The 27,453-nt window shown below is 42.5% G+C and overlaps 1 protein-coding gene and 1 long non-coding RNA gene across 6 annotated transcripts in view; one reads left to right on the top strand and one right to left on the bottom strand.

Moving 5' to 3' along the window:
* The window catches only part of LOC140206159 (leucine-rich repeat transmembrane protein FLRT2), a 113,268-nt gene extending 108,911 nt beyond the window's left edge, over window positions 1–4,357 (bottom strand). For 2 of the 5 annotated variants that reach the window (XM_072274432.1, XM_072274494.1), the window contains exon 1: window positions 3,613–4,357. The gene's annotated coding sequence lies outside the window, so the exon portion shown is untranslated. The other 3 variants (XM_072274413.1, XM_072274422.1, XM_072274406.1) reach the window with 2 other exon arrangements.
* On the top strand, window positions 1,205–25,379 carry LOC140206197 (uncharacterized). The gene is made up of 3 exons (XR_011888093.1): window positions 1,205–1,602; window positions 4,023–4,153; window positions 24,280–25,379. It is a non-coding gene; the product is annotated as an uncharacterized lncRNA (long non-coding RNA).
* Window positions 25,380–27,453: the final 2,074 nt, after the last annotated feature.

Below are 27,453 nucleotides of genomic sequence, written 5' to 3'. Positions count from 1 at the left end.
TAAATACTTGAGTGATTCTGCATTCCGAATCTTTAATTTGGTGTAAAAGTGGACAAATAAGAATTCTTTTTTGTATATGCATCTTCCATGATTGCAAAATGCGAACTGGTCTGGTCTCGATTCTTGAAATAGACAACACTAGCAGATTAGTTATTTGCCTAGCGTCAAGTTAAATTTCGAATCGCTCTAGATCTGAAAGCTGAACATCTTTATTTTGCATTTTACATCAAAACACCCCATACAGTGAATTCCGTCAGGAGAGAACCACTTCCTTCCCGTTGTCGTGTCTGTCGTTTCTAGTTATAAATCTGCATTTCTGAAACGTGTTTGTTTTAGACAGGCAGCGAAAGGGAGTCGGTTTATTTATTTTCCGCCCGCCAGGGAGTCAGTGTCTTTTTCCGCTCTTCTCGCGGCGCACATCATTTTTCTAAATTAGTTCACCGCTTGTCCCGATAGCCAAGTCTGATCACGCTAGCTGCCCTGGAACTGTTTTCCCCGATAGACAGCCTATTCGGCCCGTCCAGCCTGCTACGGCGTTTCTTTTTATAGTTTTAACAGCCACTCGCCGTCCACTTAAATACTTAAATACTCGTAGCAAGTGCCAGATTCTCACCACTTTTTGGGTAGGAGCCTTGTTCGCTTTAACCGTGATCACCCTCGGGTTTTGGGACGTTAATTTTCGACTGCCCCACCGTAGAGAGATGGTCTCTACGCCCACCTGGTGCGAGTTCAAAGCTCCGTCTCTGGAAAGAAAGCGCCGGGGGCAGTTCACTTTTTTTTACACGGGAGTTCACACTTCTCCGGCGATTGAGAAGTTCATTTGGTTTGGAACGAGTCTTGACTGCAAGATCAGCTCTCGAGCTTTGCCGCGCAACGAACCCTTCCAACAACTGAAAATTGTCCCTATTGGATAAAAGATCAAATTGGCGAGGGAATCAGGGCCGGGGTAGGGGTAGGGGTGGGTTGTAAGTAGATAGCGACCAGATTTCGTGCTCTTTGCTTATTTACTTTTCCTCTCCTATTTACTGTTCGCCTACCAGACACTCGGGAGCTGTAATAAAGACATTTCTTTCAGCCTTCACTTCCCGTGGATCTAAAAGGCCTTAACCGTCGTCAAAAAAAAAACGCAACCGCGAAAAAAGGACAGATTTTTAAATTGAAACTTTTTTTTTAATCGGATCGATTTGAGGACTGTTTTACAGCGGATAATTCAGTAAACAATAAACAACTCTGATAGTTTTAAGATTCCCTCTACTTTGTAGACCTGTTCTATGTAAAAACACTTATCAAACTTATTTCGGATGACAGGCTTGTCTAAGCAGCTTTTTCTTGTATCGTTCTGTTGTCGAGTGTCTTCGCCGCCGAAAGGTAGTTTTGATTTGCTTTTCGTGGCGGATTTATACGGGGTTAAGCATTGAAACCTGAAGTAGGGAAAACGAGGTTTCTCAGGTGAAACTCAACCATCCTGTTAAAGGGTCTCGGCCCGGTTCAGTTGACTGTTTATTCATTTCCCTAGATGCCGCCTGACCCGTGAGCTCCTCTCGCATTTTGTACGTGTTTCTCAGTTGAAAACTGGGGGTTCAGGAGGGAGCGCCGCGTTGGGTAAGTATCTGTGAAAACTCCCTCTCTTTCTTTTTCCAACACGTGAGTGAAGTATCTCAACCGATAAACACCATGTATAAGTTTGCCACGGTCGCGATTGCAGATCGTGAAAGCGATACTAAAGAACTGGAATAGATGGCCATTGTGAAAATCTTTCGGCGCGGCCGAAATGGAGGGCATCGATAAGCAGAGAGGCAATTAGGAGAGAAAACAATCATGAAAAGATAGTGCGCTTAAGAAAACAGGGAAGGAGCTAATTGTCAACACGTTTGGCTAGAATTCATGAAACACTGAAGGAGCAGATAAAACATATAGCGTAGTTGGGAAAAAAATCGGCGAAATCGTGCGCTTAATCTTGTGATCCGAAAGTGCAAATAAACCCGAAAGTTTGATTAGAAAAGTGTACAGAACGCGTTCGCCTTCCCTGCGTTTAAAGTGAACGTAGTTTAACAACCAGCTGCCCGATTTCAGAGTAACTTGGCTTAATATTTTTTTTCTTATGAACGTAGGTTACGCTCGCAGTTTCATCCACAAAGACTGGTAATCCAAGACCCCCCTCTGCCTTTTTAATGAATTTACAATTTGGGACTAACACCTACCTCAATTCTGGCCGCTTCGGCACTCGCCAGTCACACAGAGAACCATTTTACTCCGCTGAGGAGGACAACCTGTTGAATTCTTGGGAACTCAAGTTTAAGCAGTCCTGTACTCCTGAGTCTGAAATATGAAAACGCCCACTCGCTGATCTCACCGGCTCCTGAACGTAATTTAACTCTTCCCGGCCATTCGCTGAGCGCGGCGTGTTTAGATTTTGCTGCTGAATTCGCAGGTGGAGTCGCGTTACTGCGTTAAGAATGTTTTAGTTCGATGTTAAAAAAAAAGACAGCGTTGTACCTTAAAGCACGTAAGGAGAAATCGCCTATGTTAGAATAATCATCACAAATCCCCTTTCTCTCCCTCTGGTCAGTAAACATTGCACAATAGTCCTGATGAAAGCGCTCGGCTCCAACCATCAAATAGTCATTCTTTTCCATAGATGCTGTTTGACCTGCTGAGTTCCTCCAGCATTTTGTGTGTACTACAAGAATTTGTAAGTGCGCGTTGGCAGCTTACAAGCCGGGCCATTTAAAGCAACTTTAAACATTCGACTACTGCCTTAGCATTGTGAGAGTGTGTTCGCTTTGGTGGGTGGGGGGTGGCAGGCGCGAAGCATTCTTCAACTCTGTTCAGACTCTGGAGGAGAGGTGCAGGAAAGAGTGGGGCTGCTGTATCCCGGGGAGAGAAATTCTCACCTGATGTGAATGAAAGGTGACACGCTCGCTCAATTGGACTGACGCCAGATGTCAAGCCAAGCATGTTTGGCACTTAGTTGACTCTCTTTGCTTCTTAAAAGTACTTCAGTGGCTGTTAACCACTTCGGCGTTACGCGAACACACGCCTTTCTTTTTCCTGCACCTCGCTACTTGATCTCACATTTTTTTTTGGTTTCAGTGTTTTGTCAGTTTCCTTTTTGGAAGCCAGTGGTTCATTCTGCTAACTTGGTTCTTTTTTTTCGTACCGACAAAAAGGAACAGCTGTTAATCTGCTTGGAAATCAACAGATTAACAACTACATTAAAATAACACTCTCAGAAAAAAAAAAACTGTGTGAGGGAAGAGCTCTACCAGAGAAAAATAAATCCCATAATATCCCTGGAATGGCCTCAAGCCATTTATGGAAGTAACCGTTTCTACAGCACGGAAATAAGCCCTTGACTCATCTCGTCTGTGCCAAATATTAATCAGCCTACTCCCATTGACCTGCACCCGGACCTCATACCCCACCCATCCATGTACCTATCTAGACTTCTCTTCAAACCCGCATCCACCACTCGCGCTGGAAGCTGGTTCCACAATCTCACCATGCTCCAAGTGAAAAAGTTCCCCCTCATGTTTCACTTAAACAAACCCTTAACCTACAACCTCTGTCAGTCCCATCCAACCTCAGCGGGAAATGCCTGCTTGCACTTACCCTATCTATACCCCTCGTAATGTTGTATACCTCCGTCAAATCTCCCCTCTTTTTGCGTCAGTCTGTTTAGATGAACTGACCATCAACGGAACATCAGCAGCCAACAGTGGAACATCCGTCCTGATACAGAGTTTCAGCCTGAAATACGTGGGTGGCATGGTAGGGTAGTGGTTAGCACAATGCTTTACAGTGCAGGAGATTCAGTTCAATTCCTGGCCTGGCCACTTTCTCCCCGTTATCATGTGGACGGGTTTCCGGGTGCTCAGTTTTCCTCCCATATTCCAAAGGCGGACCAGTTAGTAGGTTAATTGTGTACTGTAAGTCCTCCCACCAGGTGCAGCTCGGAGGTCCAGAAGGGCCTATTGTAGCTCAATACGTAGTTAAATAAATGTCTACTGTTTCTTCCACAGATGCTGCTTGAGCCATGGAGTTCCTCCAGATTCCAGTGTCGGGCATCTCGAATGGGTCAAGAGTGGCGCATGAGTAATAAAGGAGGTGGAATTGCTACCCCTCTGATGTCACACATAATACCTGACTTCAGGTGAGAGGTCTTTGGTAGATGCCAGAAAGCATGAAGTGATATACTTTGAACGCATTTCTACTTGTGTTTTTCTGCTGTATTTTCATTGTTCGATGCACACGCTGGTTTTCTCTACGCACTGAGTCTGGATGTAGTCCACATTATTCCGCGTCTGGTAATCATGAGATAAGGCGTATCATCCTGGAAATGCTCAGGATGCCAGTTAGCATCTGCCGAGTGAGAAGTAGAGTTAATGTTTCAAACTATGTTTTTGTATGAACTTGGAAAAAATAAAGTAATTTTAAAGTTGCAAAGACAGTTGGAGGCTAGGTCAAGAAATCCAGTAACTAAGACTACAAGACACAAAGTTCAAAGTAAATTTTATTATCAGTGTGCAGTACATAATGTCAGCACATACAACTCTGAGATACATTTTGCAAATCTGTAGAATAATGGGGTCAATGAAAGATCAAGTGAAGAGCTGAAGACAACAACTGTGCAATGCCAATATAAATAAATAGTAATAAATAACAAGAGCATGAAATAACAAGATAAAGAGTCCTTAAAATGAGATCTTTGGCGTGGGAACATCTCAATGGATGGGCAAGTGAGTGTAGTTATCCCCTTTTGTTCAAGAGCCTGATGGTCGAGGGGTTGTAACTATTCTTGAACCTGTGGTGCAAGTCCTAAGGGTCTTGTGCCTTCTACCTGATAGCAGCAGCAAGAAAAATGCATGGCCTAGGCCGTGAGGAACTCTGACGATGGATGCTGCTTTCCTATGACAGCGTTTCATGTAGATGTGTTTAATGATTGTACTGGGTTGTATCCATTACATTCTGTGGGATTTTTCCATTCACAGCCATTGGTGTTTCCATAGCAGGCTGTAATGCAGCCAGTCAATACACCCTCCACCACACATCTATAGAAGTTTGTCAAAGTTCCTGATGTCATGCCTTATCTCTGCAGACAGGAGCAGAACTAGGCCACTCTGCCCATTGAGTCTGCTCTGCTATTCCAGCATAGTTGATTCGTTAACACTTTCAACCCAATTTCCCTGCCTTCTTTCAATAACTTTTGATTAAGTTCAAATGGAAGCATCATCGTCGTCATTTACTGTGTGGGTTTCTTCCAGGTGCTCCAGTTTCCTCCCACAGTCCAAAGATGTACGTTTGCTAGGTTAATAGGGCATTGTAAATTGTCCTGTAATTCGGCTAAGAATAAACCAGGGGATTTCTGGGTGGTGTGGCTTGAAGGGCTGTAAGTACCTATTCCATGCTGTTTCTTAATAAATTTTTAAAAATGTGCCCTGTCATATTTACGCGGATGATCATGATCTTGCCCATGACCATCATTGTTCTTGGAAAATTTTTCTACAGAAGTGGTTTGCCATTGCTATCTTCTGGGCAGTGTCTTTACAAGACAGGTGACCCTAGCCATTATCAATACTCTTCAGAGATTTTCTGCCAGGTGTCACTGGTCACTTAACCAGGATTTGTGATATGCACCGGCTGGTCATGGGACCGTCCACCATCTGCTCCCATGGCTTCACGTGACCCTGATCAGGGTGTGAGGCTAAGCAGATGCTACGCCTTGCCCAAGGGTGATCTGCAGGTTAGCAGAGGGAAGGAATACCTTACACTTTATTTGGTAGAGACATATCTCCACTCTGCCACCCAAATGGAAGACATGAGTGATAAGCTGACAAAAGAAAGATAGAACTAAGTGAAAGAGAATGGTACAGATTCGGTGATTAATAAAAAGTAACTTCGGAGGAGACGTATGTATTTTGTATATGAAAATGCTGAGAAACTGAAATTAAAACAGTAAATAAAATTATAATAATATTAAATTTATAGAGCACTTTTCATACAGATTATGTAGTTCAAAGTGTTTTACAATGGGATAAAGTTAAAACATGAAAATAAAAGACAGAAATATATTAGTCAGAAGGGAGGTTAAATAAATAAGTTTTGAGCTGACATTTAAAAGTGCTGGAAACACTCAGCAGGTCAGACCTCATCCTCAGAAAGAAGAACAGAGTTATCATTTCATGCTGATGACCTTTCATCCAGCAGGGTGGCATCCAGGGCTGGATTTAGTGGGGCCAGGGCCCCTGGGCTGAAGACCCTGATGGGCCCCTGCCGACACCGTAAAATGCTGCTGTTCCAAGCAAAAAAAGACAAGAACAAGAGCAAAGGTCGTACTGGTCTAAATATCAATGCTGTGGACCAAGACATTGGTTTAGTACAATACGCAGGCTATAAACTTACAGGCCTTAAGAGAGAGGACAGAAAGTAATGCAGATTCTTAGTTTGAAGGACAGCATCTAAAGCACTCAAAAATTGACCTAGGCTTAGTTGGCTTAGTAAAGTTATGAGGGAGACGAAGTATGATGTACCCAATCTTAAATCTTTATTTAGCTATTGCTGCAGAGACCATAGGCCCTATTTCTCAAACAATACCAAAGCATTTTTATCTAGGTATTTTTCTCAACTGTGTGTTCTGAGAAAGCAAAATGGAAATGAGAGACAAAAAGGCCAAGAGAGATGGCACTATGGCAAACTAGAAACTTGACAATACTCCAACAATCTTTTTGAAAAATGAGATCTAGCACATACTAACCTATTGCTGCACTGTGTGGCTTGCAGAGTAAAGACCACTTATTACTTACTAGGTTTGTAAACAGTCAACTATTAGCCTATTGCCATAAAAACAGGAACAGCACTGACACACAAGCCTAGATATTTACAAAGTCAGATGCTAGTTTTTCAAAATTAATGCCTAGTTCTTCTGGATTTCTTCACAGCAAAGTCCTTGATCAGATCACTAAAGTCCAGTGTCCGAACAAGATCACTTTCAAGTGACATCAGAGTAAGATGATTCAGCCTGTCCTGTCCCATTGTGGATCTGAGCCTATCCTTCACTAGCTTGAGCTTGGAGAAAGATCGCTCACCACTTGCATTTGTGACAGGGGAAGTCAAGTCAAGCCTCAAAGCAGTGCTTACATTTGGGAAGATGACCTGCAAGTTTTTTTTCTCTGAGGAAGCATTAAAGCTCTGTAGCGGATGAAATATTTTTGCCACTTACAAATTCCCTGAAATGGACAATCTCCTCCACAAAGTCTAACTCCAGGTCAGCTGAGTATCTGCTTTGGAGATCAGATGCTCTCTTACGCAAATCTTGTACAGAGGGAGAATGGATATTGATTAGGATGCCAAAATGTGTTGTTAAGGTCATTATATGATGCAAATCTGCAATCAATTTCTGCAAGTAATCTATCCATCACAACCAAAAAAAACAGTAGCTGAGAATTTTTCTCTGGCTGTGAAGCCAACATCAGGTGTTGTTGACTCACCCCGAAAGGCGTTACATTTTCTTTGTTGTTGGGTGTCTTCTTTGTACACTTGTGAGACTGTTGGAGACATAGTTTTAGCTTGGGTTTCAAAAGTATCAAATTGATCACGCAGGCTTGCTATGTATCCCCATAGTGATCTCACCAAATCCCCAGTATTACACAGGTCTAGATTTACAGCTTGCAATGCAACACTTGCACTTTCAAAGCGCTGAAGAATGCAATGCCACAATTTGCTCAGAAAAGCTATATCAAGCTTGTCCATTTTTTACCTCTAGAATGCCCATGTGGTTGCCGTTATCAGGCCTGCCAATTATGTCACTGGAGCCTCGGATAGCCAGTCCCCTCTTGACCAAAAACTTCACAACCGCCACCACTCTTCTCAATACGTCGGTCCAGTAGACACACTCTGATTCGAACTGTTTTTGCAGTTCTGTATCTATTCTTCCGCTGTCAGATGCCAGTGTAATGTTGGTCAGTATCGTTTTCCTGTGGTGTTCGATATTTTCATGCTCTCCTATGCGCTCAGCGGCATGTTTCCAGTCGCTAAAGCCAGTTTCGAAGATGGACTGACAGTTACCATCACTGAGGATGCGGCATGCAAAACAAAACACACAGCCGGTGGGAGGGGAATATAGGAGCCATTGCCTTGACATGTACTCACCATTTACAAGCTTGCGTTTGAAGTGAAATTTGGAGGAAAAAATCGTCTTTGCTGTTTGTATATTTGTTCCAAAGCTTTGATATCCACATCCTTATTCTGGCAGGACTCCGGCCCTTTCTTAGCCCAGTACGCTCGGACTGAATCATCTAACGTTTCCTTTCCCCAGCGAGCAGGATCAGTGCTGTAAGGATCCTCAGTAGCGGAAACGTTAACATTAATGGCGGCCCGACTTTGTTGTTCGGAGGCCTCTGTGGTTGCGAATCCCAAAGTCATGCTCTCTGCCTCTTCAACGTTAGCTGCTGACCTGGCAAGGACGGTGGTCCTGTGCTAACGCTGGTGCTAGCACTAGCTGTTGAACAAGTCTCCATTTGTCCACCGGTCTCAGACTGTGACAAGAGTGATGGTACTGCTGCATCATTGAGAACAGGTTTAAAAATCCTGTCACTTGCAATGTCTTTTTTAATGCTTCTTTCTCATGGTCCTCTTTTTCTTGTATCTTTTTTCTTTTCTGTGCTCCACTCTCGTATTTTGGGCCCCTCTGTAGCTCTAGCCCCCTGGGCTGCAGCCCAGCCTAGCCCTACCTAAAGTCCGGCCCTGGTGGCATGGTAGCATGGTGGTTAGCACAAGGATTTATATTACCAGCAACCTGCAATCACTTCTCACTGCTGTCTATAAGGAGTTTGTATGTTCTCCCTGTGACCGCGTAGGTTTCCTCCAGATGCTCCAGTTTCCCGCCACAGTCCAAAGGTGTACTGGTTGGTAGGTTAATTGGTCATTGTGAATTGTTCTGTAATTGGGCTAGGGTTAAATTGGTGGTTTGCTCGAAGGGGCGGAAGGGCCTATTCTGCACTGTATCTCAATAAATAAAAATATAATTTAAAAAGTTGAATAGGACAGAATGAATAAACAGGCAGCGTAGAATGCAAACAGGCAGTGAAATGTTGCTATGTCCAAGTTTCAACCAATAGGACGATGGAATGAATGGAGTTAAATACTCACAATGAAATAATCATTTGCTGGCACGTGCATATTCATGAGCGCAATTGCCGTATTTGCTGTGCTGCTAAATCCGTGGTTGTGACAAATCATGTCTGTGCGACTAAGCACAGCTCTAGCGCCATATTTATGTTTTCTGAACGTGGTGGCCCATGATGTTGTGCTGAATTATTTAAGATAATGATGCCTAATTAATCTGATATCTCCTGCCTAGCTATTATTCATACCCCATCTTTTCTTGCACATTTACTTGCCTATCTAAAAGCCGTTTAAGCTTTCAGTCGACACTCCACCATTGTCACGATGTATGCTGGCTATGTTGGAACCCAAATGGGGAGGAAAGTCAGATTCCAATGTAGAAACGGCAACCAGAATTTATTCGTGAGAATTCCAGTAGAACATTGCTGGCTCGGCTGAGTGACACCACAGGATGTAACGTGCTCAAAACTAGGACCCCTCTATTAGTGCTCATCGGGCATGCACTTAAGTAATGCAAGTAACGTGGAATCATCAAACCTTTCAAAAAAAAAATTAACAAGTCTGAACAGAAAGCAGCAGATGCCCAGATTACAATGAGCGAATTGCTCGAGATAAAAATGCAAGGAACTGAAAACGATTATCAAATCACATTAAATGACAATTAACCAATTTAAGTGCAGTAAAAACCTCTGAGCCCAATGCTCTCTCGCTCCTACACAGGCCTGAAGAGCTCATTACAACCATTCATGCCTAGCCGATTTCCTGTAGTAATTTCATGACATGTATCTCTGTATGGGCTGTGTCTATTGCAACCAGTACAATACAAAGGCAGACTTTATGTCTCACACGGGGGATGTGACTGGGAAATCACTGGGTATATTTAAAGCGGAGGTTGCTAGGTTCTTGTTTAGACAGGGCATTGAAGGTTACGGGGAGAACGTAGGAGAATGGGGTTGAGAGGGAATATAAATTAGCCATGATGGAATGACAGAGCAAATTTGATGGGCTGAATGGCCTAATTCAGCTCCTATTTCTTAGGATCTTATGGGAAGTAGTGTGACAAGGCAATATATTGATGCATTAATAGTTAAATAAATTAGCAATGAATATGTACAGATAATTCAATAACAAAGATGAAATTAAAATAAACCTGACAGAAAATGTATCAATGTTTGCAACCTAGGGTCTATGATGTCATTTTCTTAAGTCTTGTTCAAATATCACAATGTCTCTACCCATTTATGGATATCTGCAGTCAGATTTGATCTTTGCATAATAAAATGGGCAATATCTATTCAGTATCAACATACATCTCTTCCAACAAAGTTAATGGACAATCAATTGACTTGGATCAAAGTCAATATTGTTCCCTGATTCTGAAGACTTTATCTGATCAAGATAAATGTGTTTGGAGTAGGTGTTGTGCTTTTAGGTGATTATCTGTAGTTTGGATGGGGGAATCTTTATTGCAGAGATAAAGATTGGTGGTCTGCCAAATAGACGGCAATGAAGGATGGAAGAAGGCGTGGCTAAAGATAAAGGGAATTACATAGCAAAGGAAGATGCAGTTCACCAGTAAAATACCTCCACTTTACACAGCATGAGTATTGATCATAGAAGTGCTTGTGCTTGTCAGAGAAGGTACCAAAGGAGACACACCGTGTGAAGACAACAGCAGTTCTTTGTGCTTAAGAAACTGCTGAAATGTTCTATTTTCTTTTGATCTTGGCCTACACTTTTCATGATGTTGTTAGCATGATGTATTTACCAAATTCAAATACATCACACCCTTTGTACACTCAGTGCTCCCTTTATTAGGTCCCTCCACCTGGTCTTCATGGAACTTCATGGTGTTCTGCTGCTGTACCCATCCACTTCGCAGTTCGGTGTGTTGTGTGTTCAGAAATGCTCTTCTACACAGCACTGTTATTCTCATATTCCTGTCAGCTTGGGAACCAGTCTGGCCATTCGTCTTTGAACTCTCCCATGAACAGGGCATTTTATAGAACTGCCACTCACTGGATGTTTGCGCCATTCTCTATAAGTACCAGAGGCTGTTGTGTGTGAAAATCCCAGGAGATGAGACGCTCAAGCCATAAGACCATAAGATAGAGGAGCAGAAGTAGGCCATTCGGCCCATCAAGTCTGCTCCGCCATTCAATTATTGGATGATCCAATTCTTCCAGTCATCCCCACACCCCTGCCTTCTCCCCATACCCTTTGATACCCTGGCTAATCAAGAACCTATCTATCTCTGCCTTAAATACACCCAGTGACTTGGCCCCCACAGCCACTCGTGGCAACAAATTCCACAGATTTACCACCCTCTGACTGAAGTAATTTCTCCGCATCTCAGTTCTAAATGGACGTCCTTCAATCCTGAAGTTGTGCCCCGTTGTCCTAGACTCCTCTACCATGGGAAATAACTTTGCCTTATCTAATCTGTTCTGGCCTTTTACCATCCAGAAAGTTTCTATGAGATCCCCCCTCATTTTCCTGAACTCCAGGGAATATAGCCCAAGAGCCGATAGACATTCCTCATACAGTAACCCTTTCATTGCTGGATGAAGGAACCCTGTGTGGCATCAAGAATCATTCCAAAGTCACATAGATCACATTTCTCTCCCATTCTGATGTGTGTTGTGAGCAACAGCTGAGTCTCTTGACCATCTCCGCATCCTTTTATGCAATGAGTTGATGTCATATGACAGGCTGATTCAGTATTTACATTGATGAGCAGATGTACGTGTGTACCTAATAAAGTGGCTACTAAGCATATATATATATATATATATATACAGTAAACAAGAACATTAAGATTATAAGCAAGAGTAGGACATCTGATAATTGAGACTGGTCCATCAACCATTAACATCATGTCTGATTTTCTACCCCAATTCCGTTTTCCTGCACAATCCATTAATATCCATTATTCTATCAATTTCGATCTTGAATGAACCCAGTGATTGAGCAGCCTTCCAGGTTAGAGAACCCAAATACTACTGCCTGCTGATTGAAGAAATTGCTTTTCATTCTGTCTGAAATGAGCTGCCTCTTATATATCTCCCCAGGAAAAAGCATCTTCCTCACACTAACTTTATCGAGTCCTGTAGCAATTTTGCAAGTTTTAATAAGATCTCTTCTCATTCCATTGAGTGCAGACAATTTAATCCTATTTGCCATGACAGTAATCAGTCTAGTAATTCTTTCCTTGCACTTTTTAAATGGCAAAGGCCTGATTTTAATAGTATTACATGGCTCTTTAAGTACATTGGACATCTTGACAACTCATAGTGTACAATCTAACTTTACAGATCTTCAAAGAAAATCAGTTTAAAAAACTACAATGACATGCACTTTGGGATCATTAGCAAAATTGTTTGAGTGCTCTCTGGGAAATGAACTTCCAGTTTTCCGACATCATTTGTTATTAACTGCTAGTAAAATGGAAACTCCTGAAATTCAGCTGCAGTGCCATCACCAAGCTGTGCAATCTGAAGTTCAAAATTGAAAGTAAATTTATTACTAATATACATACATGTCACTATATACTGTACAACCCTAGGTTTGTTTTCATTTTCTTGCAGGCACTCACAGTTAATATAAGAAACACAACTAACAGGGGTTCCCGACCTTTTATAGGCCATGGACCCCTACAATTATCCAAGGAGTTTGTGGACCCCAAGAGGAACCCTAATAGGACGGATAACAACCAATGTGCAAAAACTATGCAAATACAAAACAAGGGAAGAAACAAAGAAATAGTAATAAATAAATAGCAATAAATATCGAGAAAAATTGTTTTTGAGTGCTAGAAAGTGAGTCCATAGGTTCTGGAAACAGTTCAGTGACGGGGTGAGTGAAGTTGAGTGAAGTTATCCCCTCTTGTTCGAGAGCCTGATGGTTGAGGGTTAAAAACTGTTCCTGAACCTGGTGGTGTAGGTCCTGAGGCTCCTGTACCTCATTCCTGATGGCAGCAGTGAGAAGAGCGCATAGCCTGGGTAACATACAAAAATTGCTGGAGGAGCTCAGCGGGCCAGGCAGCATCAATGGAAAAAATTACGGTTGACGTTTCAGGCCAAGACCCTTCGGCAGGACTGGAGAGAAAAATCCTGGGTGGTGGTTGTCCTTGATGATGAATGCTGCTTTCCTGCAACTGTGTTCCGTGTAGATGTGCTCTATAGTGGGTAGGGTTTTACATGTGATGGACTGGGCTGCATCCACTGCTTCAATGTCACTGACGGCAACAAGTGCAAGGAGAAAGCTCACTTTTAAATAAAAATTTACAGGTGAAGACAGGAATATACACATACAATTACAGTAAGAGCTAATATTTAATTTAAAAACTTTAATTAAAGAAAGCAATACCCTGCCCCATTCCTTTCTAATCCTGATGAAGGATCTCGACCTAAAATGTCGATTGTTTATTCCCTGACCGTAGAAGCTGCTTGACTTGCTGAGTTCCTCCAGCATTTTGAGTGTGCTGCTCTGTATTTCCAACATCCAGGGAATGTCTTCTGCAAATAATATTCTAATACAGTTTTAAAGGAATTAAAACTGAAACATAATCTTCTCAGAGCCAGAGAGTTTGTTAAGCAGTGCACGACATTACTACACTGCCCCATACAACAAAGTGGAACAGTTTGAGGGCAGTTTTCAGTGAGTACAGATCATGCATTCCTGAAGTTGTTGTCAATTCTCTGATTTCAGGAGATTACACTTGAGAGGGGTGAAAACAGCACGCCCTGTGGAAGAGCAGAGAATTAGAGTAACTTCTGGATTTTCATGTTTGACCACATGTGTAAATTCCCAAGGTTGTTCTCAGTTTCAGGTGTGATAGCCGCAGGCAGTTTCATTGGTAACATCTAGGCTGATTAATGGTTCATGTCAGGTGGAGAGGGAAGAGACCGTGTAAGTTAATTTGTTAGGGTGATCTCACCTGTACTCTGATGAATACATCAATTAGAGAGTTACTGCAGAGTAAAGAATTCTTACCCCTTGGCAATAAAGTGAACGAATAGACCAAGATCAACTAAGTTTGTGATATTAATTAAACTTTTTTAATACAATTGATAATGTCTGGGGTCACCCGTCTTGAAAAGACACTGCCCAGAAGAAGGCAATGGCAAACTGCTCCTGTAGAAAAAAATTGCCAAGAACAAACATGGTCATGGAACGACCATGATCGCCCTCATCATATGACATGGCACATAATGATAATGATGGGTGTGATAAGATGGACCCTTGATCTCACAATCCAACTTGTTACAAGATCATAAGATATAGCACAGAATTAGGCGATGGCACATAGGTTTATTTTTTAAGGTTTATTCTTTGCTATCCTAGCAGTACTTTATAAAAATATGCTGATTTATCAGATAAATAATATTGAGGTTGAGAGAGCTCAGAGATTCAAGTTACTAGTTGTGAAGTTACTGTAGCTTGTCCTGGTCCAACCACGTAGATGTTATATCCAAGAAGCTCACCAACTCTTCTCCATCCTCAGAAGGCTAAAGAAATTTGGCATATCCCCATCGACCCTTACTAATTTTTATCAGTGTATTGTAAAACGATTTTGCCTGCTTAATGGGTTGATAAAGCAACTGTTCTCACATGACTGCAAGAAACTACAGAGAGCTGTGGACACAGGTCAGCACATCAGACCAGCCTCTCCTCCATAGTCTCTGTCTGTGCTTCTTGTTGAATCAGTAAAGCAGCCAGCATATTCAAAGGCCCGTCCACCCGGGATGTTCTCTCTTCTCCTCGCTCCCATTCAAAGATACAACAGCTTGAAATCACTTACCATCAGTCTCAAGGACAGCTTCTACCCCACTATGGTAAGACTATTAAATAGTTCCCTAGTACAATAAATTGGACTTTTGATCTCACGATCTACCTGGTTCTGATCTTGCACCTTATTGTTTACCTGCACTGCACTTTCTATGAAACTGTTATATTTTATTTCACATACTGTTATTGTTTTACTGTGATTTACATCAATGCACGGTGCAATGATCTGCTCTGTATGAATAGGATTCAAGATGATTCATGTGAAAATAATAAACCAATTCCAATAGAAAACATAAATTTTCATCTCCGTCAGGGGTTCCCAACCTGGGGTCCATGGATCCCTTGGTTAATGGTGATGAAAAAGGTTGGGAACACCAATCTCCATCAACCATGATGGAATGGCAGGACAGACTCAATGGGCCGAGTGGCCTGAAATCTGCTCCGATGTTTAATGGTCTTATGATCCTATTATTTGCAAAGAAAGTTAATGCACTGTTATTGTTTGAAGTTATGCACTGACACAATAGGTAAGGGCATTCCTGAAATAAAAGGTTGGCAAATTCAGCACATAGACTCTCCGGGGTGGCGAGGTGGGAATATATCTCTACCAAAGGAGGTGTAATGTGCTCCTTCCCTCTGCTAGCCTAAAGGTGACCCTTGGCCAAGGTGTAATACCTGCTTAAACCCCCAGTCAGGGTCACGTGAAGCCATGGGAGCAGGTGGATGGTTGTATGAGCAGATGGTGCATATCACAAGTCCTGGTTATGTGACACTGTCTGTGCATAATGTGATTGACAGGAAATGATAAAGTAGTGGTGTTTGAGGGTGCTTGTTGGTGGATTAGTGGGTGGAGGTGTTGATCATTCTTGCTGCTTGGGGAAAGTAACTGTTTTTGAGACTGGTGGTCCTTGGGTGGATGTTACATAGTCTCCTCCCTGATGGGACTGGGACAAACAGTCTATGATCAGGATGGGTGGGATCCTTCATGATATTGCGAGCCTTTTATCTCTGGCATCTTTCTTTATATATGTCCTTGTGATTGTACTGCAAGTTCTGTTGACTTGGCTTCATGATCAAATAGCCGCCTACTTTATTGTTCTTGAAGTATGATGACGAGAGCAGTGGATGATAGTTTCTGAAAGTACACCAAAAATAATTCAGTTCAGCAAACTGTTAATTGAAAAAAGATGTTTCATAAAACACTTGCATAAATCAGTCAGTGTATTTTTCAAAACACTTCTCAATACAGTTTGTGAGTTAGGAAAGTCTGAATAATTACTTTTATTATATGGTGCTTTTTTAAGCTTGGTGCTTGAAGATTATCTAGCTGGAAGCTATGCTACTTAATAATTATGAAGGTTCATGATTGCTTAAGTATTCAAGATACAGTACTGTGCAAATGTCTTAGGCACATATATATAGCTAGTGTGTCTAAGACTTTTGCACAGTGCTGTACTTGTCAACGTGGAGTGGAGGGCAAGTTCATAAATCTGGCAGAAGTAAAGGATGTTAGGAATGGCAGGGGTGGAGCGCCAAGGGAGGGGTGTGGAACAGATGGCAGAGAAAGAGTGCCAGGGATGGGCGTGGAGTGAGTACAGACAGAGCCAGCCCTGAGACATTAGGCAAGGTCATTTGATTGCAAACAATTGGTTTATTGATCATTACAGAAGGCCTCTCTGGTGCTTCCCACTCCCTTCCCTCTCCCTTTCTCTTTTCCCAAACATGATTCCCCTCTCCCTACCCCCTTCCCACTCTCAGCCCACAAAAGAGACTCATATCTGTATCTGATTTATCATCACTCACATAGGTCATGAAATTTGCTTTTTTTTCCAATTCAGTTCAATGTTAATTGTCATTCATCCATACATGAATACTCATGAATACAGCTAAATGAAAGAGTGTTACTCTGGGGTCAAGGTGCAAAGCACAGTACCACCAGTCACACACAGCACAAAACACACAGAAGATAACAAGCGCACGTGGTATCACAATCACGCAATAAAAGAGACCAAAACTCAATCCAAGTCAATCGACGGTCAACCATAATACAGCCCGTCTCCCACTGAGCGAACACTGGGGGGCAGCACTGATTCCATCCTGGACGTCACTCCACACCGCCCCTGGTGGAATGCGCCAGTTATAACACTCCTGTTGTTGTGGAAACAGTATAGAGGAATACATAAACTTACCACAGTACTGTGCAAAAATCTAAGGCACCCTAGCTATATATATGTGGTTAAGAATTTACGTAGTACAGTGTGTACTTCAGAAGGCCTGTGTGGCTTTAATACATTTGAAAGTCAAGCAAGCTTTTCTGTGTCTGAGAACCCAACCTTAAAGTTGATGTTGTATATTTGGATTTTCAGAAGGCCTTTGACAAGGTGCCACACATGAGGCTACTTAACAAGATAAGAGCCCATGGAATTACAGGGAAGTTACATACGTGGATAGAGTGTTGGCTGATTGGCAGGAAACAGAGAGTGGGAATAAAGGGATCCTATTCTGGTTGGCTGCCGGTTGCCAGTGGTGTTCTACAGGGGTCCGTGTTGGGGCAGCTTCTTTTTACATCAACGATTTGGATTATGGAATAGATGGCTTTGTGGCTAAGTTTGCTGATGATACGAAGATAGGTGGAGGGGCCGGTAGTGCTGAGGAAATGGAGAGTCTGCAGAGAGACTTGGATAGATTGGAAGAATGGGCAAAGAAGTGGCAAATGAAATACAATGTTGGAAAGTGTATGGTTATGCACTTTGGCAGAAGAAATAAATGGGCAGACTATTATTTAAATGGGGAAAGAATTCAAAGTTCTGAGATGCAACGGGACTTGGGAGTCCTCGTACAGGATACCCTTAAGGTTAACCTCCAGGTTGAGTCAGTAGTGAAGAAGGCGAATGCAATGTTGGCATTCATTTCTAGGGGAATAGAATATAGGAGCAGGGATGTGATGTTGAGGCTCTATAAGGCACTGGTGAGACCTCACTTGGAGTACTGTGGGCAGTTTTGGTCTCCTTATTTAAGAAAGGATGTGCTGACGTTGGAGAGGGTACAGAGAAGATTCACTGGAATGATTCCGGGAATGAGAGGGTTAACATATAAGGAACATTTGTCCGCTCTTGGACTGTATTCCTTGGAGTTTAGAAGAATAAGGGGAGACCTCATAGAAACATTTCGAATGTTGAAAGGCATGGACAGAGTGGATGTGGCAAAGTTGTTTCCCATGATGCTGGAGTCTAGTACGAGAGGGCATGACTTAAGGATTGAAGGGCGCCCATTCAGAACAGAGATGTGAAGAAACTTTTTTAGTCAGAGGGTGGTGAATCTGTGGAATTTGTTGCCACGGGCGGCAGTGGAGGCCAAGTCATTGGGTGTATTTAAAGCAGAGATTGATAGGTATCTGAGTAGCCAGGGCATCAAAGGTTATGGCGAGAAGGCGGGGGAGTGGGACTAAATGGGAGAATGGATCAGCTCATGATAAAGTGGCGGAGCAGACTCGATGGGCTGAATGGTCGACTCCTACTCCTTTGTCTTATGGTCTTCTGGTCTAAAATGGAGTACTATAATGGCACTGCTTATATTGGACAGGACCTCTGGAAGTTGAGTGCATTGTGCCATTGTGGAGTAAATAGTGCAGAAGAAATTCCCTGCAGCCAAATTCAATAGAGTTCAATTTGCTGGCGAGTTGACTGCTAGTCGTGCTGTCTGTTCCAAATGAACACTTGGCTCACAGATGAGCTTCCCCTGCTCTTTGATTGCATTCCCATGCAAAGTAAATGTGTAGATGCACAGTTATCCAACTGACTTGAAACATAGATGGAAGTGGAGCCAGGCCCACTTATCACACTGATGGTGCTTGGCTTTATTCAGTTCCAGGTGCTCCTGCTCTTTGCCACCTTGCGTCTGATCTGTCCAATATCATCTCATGAGCAATCTGGCATGCTACGTTTTGGCACTGCTGTACTTTATTTATTCTTTTCTGCTTCTGTTCCAACTTACCTTACACGGTGTCCTTTTATTTTTTTTTATCCTCAGCCCTTTCTCATCTGCTTGGATCTTAGCTGATTTGGCTGCAGTTGTTTTTCCTTTATCCCTTTAACCTCTGGAGGTTCCTTTGTCCATTGTTTACTCTGTTGTTCCAATTCTAGTATCAATTCTCAGGTCCTTTAACACAGTGGTGTCTGAAAAGAGGTTGCTGTCCAAGTTGCATGCCATCTTGGACAATGTCTCCCATCCACTACATAATGTACTGGGTGGGTACAGGAGTACATTCAGCCAGAGACTCATTCCACCGAGATGCAACACAGAGCGTCATAGGAAGTCATTCCTGCCTGTGGCCATCAAACTTTACAACTCCTCCCTTGGAGGGTCAGACACCCTGAGCCAATAGGCTGGTCCTGGACTTATTTCCTGGCATAATTTACATATTGCTATTTAATTATTTATGGTTTTATTACTATTTAATTATTTATGGTGCAACTGTAACGAAAACCTATTTCCCCTGGGATCAATAAAGTATGACTATGACTAATTCTTGTATTCATAATTGCTAATGACATGGTGCTATATGAAGAACTAATAGAGAAAGAAGAGAAAACACAAGACAAGAAATGAAAGTATGAGGCAGGAAGGGACAGCACACTCTGCAATAAGGTGAGAAATACTGGATGTTTAATACCATTGCGCTGACAAGTGCCACAATTTGTTTTGATCCCCAGGTATGTCTCTGCATTTGTTCTTGAATAATGAACATTTTATGCTCAGACAAACTCCACTGACTCCTCCTTACATTTCTTACTTTACTCTTTTATGAAATGCTTTCATTTACAGTAATTTTGAATCCCTCTGTTCAATTATCTCCATTTTTACAAACCTCTCTTTTTCTCGCCCTCCTCCTGTGTCTCTCTCAGTCCAAAATTCCTCTATGCATCATTGTTTTCTATTCGTTCAAAGTTCAAAGTACATATTTGTCACCGTGTACAACCCCGAGTTTCGATTTCTTGCAGGCATTCTCACTAAATCCAAGAATTAAATTGAATCAATGAAAGACCGCACCAAATAGGAAAGACAAACAATCAATGTGCAAAGGCAACCAACTATGCAAATACAAAAATAAATAAATTACTTACTTGCAGCCGTTACGCCGCTGACGTTTAGGGCAGCAATAAAGGTTCTCTATCTCTGGCTGTGTTCAGGGCTTCCTTTATCATGTCTGTAGCTTCCCCTTGGTTTTCGCTTCTGACAGTCATAGAAGTCCTGGACTGAGACTCAGGAATACCATCACACTCAGATGTAGATGGATTTTTCATTGTTGTCTCTGTAACAATTTTGTTTTTAGCCCTGAGCTGAACCTCTGACTCTGGAGGACCAGTGGACCTTTACCTTTTGACCTGTTTGGTATATGTGACCCTACCAAGAGCCAAAGCATAAAGCCCTGATACTAGCTAGCATAGCTCTCCAGGTCATTGAGGTTGTGGTCCTCTTGGAGAGCTAATAAGTTAATAAGCAATAAATATTGAGAACATGAGATAAGAGTCCTTGAAAATTAGTCCATAGATGCGGGAACAGTTTAGTGATGAGGCAAATGAAGTTGAGTGGTTATCCCCATTGGTTCAAGAGCCTCATGGTTAAGGAGTAATAACTGTTTCTGAACCTGGTGGTGTAGGTCCTAAGGCTCCTGTACCTTCTCCCTGTTGGGATCATTCACAAAAGTGGACTTTGCTCACTTCACTAGAGTAGCATTTTACGATGTATGACAATAATTTGGACTAAGGTAATAATGGATTTGTGGCTAAATTTGCTGATGATACAAAGATAGGTGAAGAAGCAGGTAGTGTTGAGGAAACAGCGCCTGCAGAGAGACTTAAGTAGTTAGGGGAATGGGCAAAGAAGTGGCAAATGAGATACAATGTTGGGAAGTGTATGGTCATGCACCTTGGTGGAAGAAATAAACGGGCAGACTATTATTTAGACGAGGAGAGAATTTAAAATTCAGCGATGCAAAGGGACTTGGGGGTCCTTGTGCAGGATACCCTAAAGGTTAACCTCCAGGTTGAGTCAGTGGTAAAGAAGGCGAATGCAATGTTGACATTCATTTCTAGAGGTATAGAATATAAGAGCAGGGATGTGATGTTGATGCTCTGTAAGGCACTTGTGAGACCACACTTAGAGTATTGTGTGCAGTTTTGGGCTCCTTATTTTAGGAAGGATATACTGACATTAGAAAGGTTTCAGAGAAGATTCACAAGAATGATTCCAGGAATGAAAGGGTTACCATGCGAGGAATGTCTGGCAGCTCTTGGGCTGGAATTCAGGAGAATGAGGGGGGGATCTCAGAGAAACATTCCGAATGTTAAACCTGAACAGATTAGATATGGCAAAGTTATTTCCCATGGTAGGGGATTCTAGGATAAGAGAGCACAATGTCAGGATTGAAGGACGTCCATTTAGAACTGAGAGGAGGAGAAATTACTTTCGTCAGAGGATGGTAAATCTGAGGAATTTGTTGCCACGAGCAGATGTGGAGGCCAAGTCATGGGTGTATTTAAGGCAGAGATAGATAGGTTCTTGATTAGCCAGGGCATCAAAGGGTGAAAGCAGGGGAGTGGGGATGACTGGGAGAATTGGATCAGCCCGATTGAATGGCACAACAGACTCAATGGGCCAAATGTCCTACTTCTGCTCCTATATCTTATAGTCTAATATATTGTCCAACTGTAATCAATTGCCGAACTGAACGGTTCACTGGGCTAATAACAATGGGCAGTCAAAAATCATCAATATTGATGTTTCTGAAGCCTCGTTTGGGCCAGACTGGATAAGAATGGCAGATTTTCTTCACAGGATTTTTCTTCTCTTTTCAACATGATCCCCTTCTCATGATCTCCTCCAAGATTGTTTAATGTCATTTCCAGTATGCAAGCGTAAAGGGAGAATGAGACATTGTTACTCTGGATCTGATGCAGCATTAAAAAAACATGATAAGGTAAAGAACAAACAATAAGTATAAATTCATAAGATATCTTATATACATAGATTAATTATATGTACATAAAGTGACGCTAGGAACAGGAGTGTCTGTACATAAGGTGGCTGAAAGGCCATGATAAAGTAATGGCAGTTGGAGGGTGTGGAGATGTGCATTAGTGGGTGGAGGTGTTGAATAGCCTGACTGCTTCGGGAAAGTAACGTTTTTTGAGTGTGCTGGTCCTGGTGTGGATGCTATGTGGCCTCCTCCCTGATGAGAATGGGACAAACAATCCACGAGCAGGCTAGGTGCCATCCTCCTTGATGTTACTGGCCATCTTCTCATATTATAAACATGAGTCTGTATATAAATACAGTTCAATTTTATGTCCTTAAAGTGACGCGAGACACAGGACTGTTTGTACATAAGGTGACTCCGATAGCAAATGATAAAGAAGTGGTGGGTGGGTGGGGTTGTTGGTGAGCCTTACTGCTTAAGGAAAGTTTTGAGTCTGGTTGTCCTGGTGTGGATGATATGTAGCCTCCTCCCTGAAGGGAATAGGATAACCAGCCAATGAGTAGGGTAAGTGAGATCCTGCCTGACGTTGTTAGGCCTTTTACAGCACCTTTTTGTATCCATGTCCTTGATGGCAATTAGGCAGTTATGACTACCCATTGCTGATCCTTCCTGTCCATTGCAGTGCAATTTCCATACCATGCAGTGACGTAGCATGCTGGAATTGCTTTCCTCTGCACATCAGTACACAGACGCAGGTATTTTAATTTCCGCACTAAGCTACTAGTAAAAATATTGCATCTAGTCTTTTGATTTACTTTTTAATCTTCAGTGACTGCAGAGGTACTAACGTTTTATTTCATAAGAGCTAGCCATTCATTCATACCTTTGCAATTCCAATATGACAGCATATTCTCAGTAGGTGGAATAATATTCAGCAATGGTATAGTCATAGTCATAGTCATACTTTATTGATCCCAGGGGAAATTGGTTTTCGTTACAGTTGCACCATAAATAATAAATAGCAATAGAACCTTAAATAGTTAAATAGTAATATGCAAATTATGCCAATAATTTATGAAATAAGTCCAGGACCAGCCTATTGGCACAGAGTGTCTGACCCTTCAAGGGAGGAGTTGTAAAGTTTGATGGCCACCAGCAGAAGTGACTTCCTATGACGCTTTGTGTTGCATCTCAGTGGAATGAGTCTCTGACTGACTGTACTCCTGTGCCCAACCAGTACATTATGTAGTGGATGGGAGACGTTGACCAAGATGGCATGCAACTTGGACAGCATCCTCTTTTCGGACACCACCGTCAGAGAGTCCGGTTCCATCCCCACAACATCACTGGCCTTACGAATGATTTTGTTGATTCTGTTGGTGTCTGCTACCCTCAGCTTGCTGCCCCAGCACACAACAGCAAACATGATAGCACTGGCCACCACAGACTCGTAGATCATCCTCAGCTTCGTCCGGCAGATGTTAAAGGACCTCAGTCTCCTCAGGAAATAGAGATGGCTCTGTCCCTTCTTGTAGACAGCCTCAGTGTTCTTTAACCAGTCCAGTTTATTGTCATTTCGTATCCCCAGGTATCATGGATTGTGGACTTCAGAAAGGATAATATGAGGGAACATACATCAGTCCTCATAGTGGGATCAGAAGTGGAAAGGGTGAGCCATTTCATATTCCTGGGGTGTCAATATCTCTGTGGATCTAACCTGGACACAACATATTGATGTAGAAACAAAGAAGGCACAACAGTGGCTATGTTTCATTAGGAGTTTGAGAAGATCTGGTATGTCTTCACAAACATTTGCAAAATTCAACAGATGCACAGTGGAGAGCATTCTAACTGGTTGCATCACTGGCTGGTATGAGATGGTGTGTGTCTGTGGGAGGGGGAGATTCTGCACAGGATCAATCAAAGCTTCTGAGTTGTAAACTTAGGCAGGTCCATCGTGAGCATTAGCCCCTGTAGTATGCAGGACATCTTCAAGGAGCGATGCCTCAAAAAGGTGGCATCCATCATAAAGGACCCTCATCACCCTGGTCTTGCCTTGTTCTCATTCCTACCATCAGGGAGGAGGTGCAGAAGCCTGAAGACAGACACTCAATGATTTAGGAACAGCATCTTCCCCTCTGCCATCTGATTTCTGAATGGACATTGAACCCATGAACACTACTCAATATTTTTATTTCATTTCTGCACTACTTATTTAATTTAATGTTATATATATTTACTGGAATTAAGCTTTTTTCCTCTATTATTATGTATTACAATGTACTGCTGCCACAAAGTTAACAATTGGAGGAGGGAGGAGAAGATGGCAGCATGATGCAGCTCGCAGTGGCCACTCCGGTGAACGATATCTGTTATCTGTCAAGTAGGGTGCCGTGCACAATCCTGATTTGATGGAGACAGATGTGACAGCACTGAGGAACATCTGGAGAAACTTCTGAAGTGCCTTCTTCGCTGCCGCTGCTACTGTATGATCCAGAATCTCCGGAGGAGAAGGCCCCGAATCCTTGGCTTTGCTCATTGCTCGGCAGCCGGGGTGGGGTCGAAGCGCTCGGTAGAGGATGGTGCTCGGTGCTTGGTGTTGGAGGGCTGGTCAGAGGCTCGAAGTTTTCGGATGGACTCAGAGTTGGCTGTGGTCAGGTGCTTTCAATGCATCGGCAGTTGTCGGCGCCTGGAGGCTTACGGCAGGGAGAGTTTCTCCCTTTTGCCACCTGCTATCGAGACTATCGGGAGTCAATCGGAACTTTGAATTTTTTTTTACTGTGCCCATGGTCTGCTCTTTATTGGTTTGCACTACTGTAATTATATGTTATAATTATGTGGTCTTGTCAGTGTTAGTCTTTGGTTTGTCCTTTTTTTTGTGATATCACTCTGGAGGAACATTGTATCATTTCTTAATGCATGCACTTCTAAATAACAATAAACGAGGACTGAGTGCCCTCATAATCTAATTTTTACGACATATGCCGATGGTATTAAACCTGATTCTGATTCTGATCAGTCTGACATTTAAATACAAGGATCTGGTATATTACACCTATGAATTAAGTGTTGCAGTTCATCCAATTTTATGCTGCTAATTTGCAAGAGATTGTGACCTTGTCAGGCCAGCTCCTGTTGATAACTCCAAACCTGCACATGCAGGCACCTCCCAGTCTCCTCCCAGGTAATAGGATTCACCTGCCGCTCATTCCAGACACATCACCTGCAGCCTATTTGAACCACAGTTCTCATCTATGGTCCTTGTTCACGCATCAATCTGTCTCAAGCAGTTGCTCACAGCTTTCACTCTCCCTGCCTGAAGATGACCTCATTGACGTTATGATTATTTTCTCTTCTGTCTTGTCTTATGAATTGTTATTTTGCAGTCTATTATTGAAGTTATTGCTCATGGCTAAATCATCTCCAATGCTCTTCTTTTGAGTCAAGCATCCTCTGAATTTAATGACAGACCCTTTAGTACCTATATCTCCACTATCTCACACAATTATGAGAAAACGGCTTTTGGTTCACTAGACCGAATTCAGTAAGTTGATCTTCTTCTGATTGTCATTACTACAATTGACTGATATCACTTAGAAGTGTTTTAGCCTCTGACTTTAAACATTTTGGGTTTGATTCCCACTCCAAAGATCAGGATATTCAAAGTCTTTGATAATATTTCTGTGCAGAACTGAGGGGATGAAGTTAGGGTTTATTGACAAGGATGTGGGGTAATTAGAGGTCGGGCCAGAGTCTAAGCCTCTGCACATGTCCAAAGGCCAGCACTGTGTGTACGGGATATCCGTAGTCTTCATACCAGCATGGACGAGGGCTGATGGCACCCCCAGGGCCAGTGGGTTTTCGGAGTTCCATGCAGGCAAGTGGAACAAGATTCGATAGCCCTCAGGGTTTACAAATTGGTGAGGTTGGAGTTTGAGGCCTAGTGTTCAGGGTCCCATTATCAACGAGTCCAGAGCTCAAGGCCAAGAGTGCAGTGATCAGGAGATCCTACGATCGGTGCCAAGGATGGAGGCCCGAGGGTCAATCAGAAGTCCAGAAATTGAAGCCTGTTGCCGAAGCTCCAATCTGCAAATCTCAGCGGGTCCATTCAAGAAATCGAAGCCCAGTGTCTGTGAGCCAGTATCTGCTGGAGGCTGAAGATGGCCTGTCCCGTGGTTGATGGATTGTGTATGTGCATGGGTGGGTACGAGGGAGAAATGAGGCTTGTTTTGCCTTTCTTGTTTTGTTGCTTGTTATGTTCTATGATGTTGTGTACTGTGTTGTTCTGCCGAGCAATGTGGGATTGATTTGTTGGTGCCTGAATATGTGGCAACACTTACAGTCTTTCCCCAGCACACTCTCAGGTGTGTCAGTTGTAAACCAAATGACACATTTCACTGGGTGTTTCAATGTACACTGATAAATAAATTTGGTTCTTGAAATATTCAACCAAGGATTTAGTTGTTCACTCAAGAGAGTGTAAAAGGTGCCATGATACTTCAGGTGCCGAGGATGTCCTACCAGTCTGTGGCGGCCAGTGTGATCATGTTTGCTGTTGTGTGCTGGGGCAGCAGGCTGAGGGTAGCAGACACCAACAGAATCAACAAACTCATTCGTAAGGCCAGTGATGTTGTGGGGATCGAATTGGACTCTCTGACAGTGGTGTCTGAAAAGAGGATGCTGTCCAAGTTGCATGCCATCTTGGTCAATGTCTCCCATCCACTACATAGTGTACTGGTTGGGCACAGGAGTACATTCAGCCAGAGACTCATTCCACCGAGATGCAACACAGAGCGTCATAGGAAGTCATTCCTGCCTGTGGCCATCAAACTTTACAACTCCTCCCTTGGAGGGTCAGACACCCTGAGCCAATAGGCTGGTCCTGGACTTATTTCCTGGCATAATTTACATATTACTATTTAACTATTTATTGTTTTATTACTACTTAATTATTTATGGTGCAGCTGTAACGAAAACCAATTTCCCCTGGGATCAATAAAGTATGAGTATGACTATGACTATGCCTATGACTATGTGAATGGTCCCTGGGGTCATGGCCAATACTGATTATCAGTATTAAATAATGGAATCACATATAAGTATTACAATAATTTCACCGGATTGTGTTTGTGCAAGTCAAAGAAGCATGATCTAGGCTTGCCCTCTGCTTCAGCATGACGACCTTTCCCTACAGGTTGAGTACACATCCAACACTGTTTCAATCAGATGAAGCTTTTTCTGACTCCATTCATTAAGTTTCCAAGTAATGTGGTACAAACCTCTGCCACGCTCACAAGGGATGAAATTCTGTTTCCTTTTCAAAGTTCAAAGTACATACAGTATATGTCACCAAATACAACTCAGAGATTCATTTTCCTTTGAGCATACTCAGCAAATCTATAGACCAGTAATCATAACAGGACCAATGAAAGATCAACCAGGGTGCAAAGGACAACCATCAGTGCAAATGCAAACATAAATATATAGCCATAAATAATAAGAACATGAGATAAAGAGTATTTAAAGTGAGATCATTGGTTGTAGGAACATTTCAATGATGG

The sequence above is a fragment of the Mobula birostris genome, chromosome 1 (genome assembly GCF_030028105.1).
Source record: "Mobula birostris isolate sMobBir1 chromosome 1, sMobBir1.hap1, whole genome shotgun sequence".
Lineage (NCBI taxonomy): Eukaryota > Metazoa > Chordata > Chondrichthyes > Myliobatiformes > Myliobatidae > Mobula > Mobula birostris.
The sequence above is the reverse complement of the archived record's forward strand: the minus strand, read 5'-3'. Positions and strand labels throughout refer to the sequence as shown.